Genomic DNA, 2,444 nt, shown 5'->3' on the forward strand with positions numbered 1-2,444 from the left:
TTAACAGCTTCTTAACCTCATCTAGTGTAGGAACTCCATAGCTTGTCCATCGTCGTTATATTTATACTGTTCATCGATGCACCTCACTTCCACTATTCAAAACAGTCTCGAAGTGTTGCTTCCACCTGGCAGCCATTTCGGTGAGATCTGTCAGCAAATTCCTTCTTGGTCGTCGCATACGACGGGAGATGGCGCTGTCTTTCCGCACGCCATTGACAGACTCATAAAACCTCCGCCTATCGTTCTGCTCCTTTTTCCTGCGCCTCACTAATAACTTGTTCTTCGTACTCTTTTTCTTCCTGCGGTGGGTTCGTTTTCGGCTTCTCTTGCTTCCTTGTACCGATCTCTATTCGATCGGTACCGACACCAACATCGGCTTCTTCAACGTTCCTCTGTCTGTCACTCTCTGACACTCCACATCGAACAACCGTCCTGGGTCGCCTCTGCAGGCCACCACTTCTCGTGCTGTTGTGTTCACCGCTCCATGGATCGATCCCATATATCGTTGATGTTGTCGCCAACGTTGATTGCACTTATCCGTTCGTCGAGCTTCTGTCGGTACCGCCGATACTCCTTCCGCCGACAATCGCTGGATAGTAAGCATCGTTCGCTGTGATCTTTCGTTCGATACAGTTGAAACCATGATCACTGACAACGAGGTAGTGATCAGAGTCAATGTTCGGACCTCTGAATGTCCTGACATTTCAGGTACCGAGTTTCCAATCATAGTCCTTATTTCGTTGCCGGGTCCGCCAAAAATAACGTGCCTTTTTCTTCTATCTCCATTTTCGTGGTACGTGAGAGGCTTCATAAGGTACCTTACCGGGGTCGTGTTACCTACATCGCGCAGGGCTGCCACTCAGGTATAGCTGAGGCGATACAGCATTTCGTTGATCAGCCGCTGGGTACCAGGAGACGTTGTTTGAGCCGCACCTCCGTGAACAGACGCTCGAGACGTACCTTCTCACTCTAGCTGATGTCAGAAAGAGCATGCCGGTTGCACTACCAGCTAAGTATACAACCCTTAGCTGGCGGTCTATTGTCATCGGACGACCCGTGGAAGCTTGAGATAGAAACTAGTGGGGACCAGAGCTCTGTTGAGCGCTCCTTCCTTGATGTCCCAGTGCACCTGATCCCTTTATTAAATTGTATTTACCCGAGCCTTCTATCCAATTACTTTTATTATCTTCTCAATTGATAAAGAACTAATTTTTTTAGGAATACATGCTGGTTTAGTGCAAATTGATTAACTGACTAAAAAGATATCTCATTTTCCCTCAATGTGTTGTACTTTTTACAACGATGCGAATCCCGGCAGGTTAATATTGAAAAAGACAATTGCATTATCTGCAAACGCACGGCCACATAGTAGATAAAAAAATTATCTCAAAAATATTTTGGAAATCTATAGATTTTAGAGTATTTGTTTTATTGAAATCTGGAGATTAGCTGGGTGAGGCAGATTTGGGGCCTTGTGGGGAAAATCTGTTTTGAAACGATTTGATACCCTTTCAATTTATGTAATGTCATTATGCATTGGATTGGCCTAAAGAAAATCTGATCACTTTAATTTAAAACCAATTTGGGTTTTTTTTGTTTACACATGCAAAGTATCCATATTGATCTATGCGATGAACGTCAACCTGTTTTTAACGAAACCTACGATGTTTTAAATGGATGATCCAATTGTTCAGCCTTGAGTTATAAAAAGTTGGAGCCGAGTCTCTTTATATATAACACTATGGGTCTCCGGGTTTTCTATAAAGTTCTGTTTCAGTTACTTAGTAAACGAGAAAGGCAAAAAAATCAAAAACAATAAGTTCCAAGTAACAAAACTGCTTATAAACATGTGTATTTCATGGAAAATTCAGTACAAACGAAACGATAAAAAAACTGAAGTATTGTTGTATCTTTCTCTTGAAAGCGGGAAATATTTCCTTCATTCGATGTTTCATTAAAAGACTTCTCAGGTCAGGGTAAAACATTTCAAATGTTCGTCTAGAAATAAACTTGTTTTGAAGTTCAAGTATAAAGAAAGAATCAAAAGAAACGTAACAAGCCAAGTGTCGAACGAGCAGAAAAGATTGATGACTGGAAGGAATTTATCTCCATCATATGCAGTTATAGTCACCACAGTACTCAACGGTAACGACCGCCATAATCCACCATTTCAATAGAATCACTTTTCCTTCTCAACGTGCACTTGACATTGTTTCGTTCCGAATGTCATACTCTCCATTACGGGGCAGGGCATGCGAGCAGCCAGTGTTGCAACTTGGAAATAGGGTAACTGGTAATAATGCAACTTTTGGACCCATATAATAAGAGTTTGTTTGTGTCAGGGTCTATTGTATATATAGTTACGCAAAGAGTGAAAGGAATCTACCTAGAAAGATCCCTTATCATCAAAACTTTTGATTGTGTTTTTCCCTCCTAGCGTTACG

Source organism: Armigeres subalbatus, chromosome 1 (assembly GCF_024139115.2).
Source record: "Armigeres subalbatus isolate Guangzhou_Male chromosome 1, GZ_Asu_2, whole genome shotgun sequence".
Lineage (NCBI taxonomy): Eukaryota > Metazoa > Arthropoda > Insecta > Diptera > Culicidae > Armigeres > Armigeres subalbatus.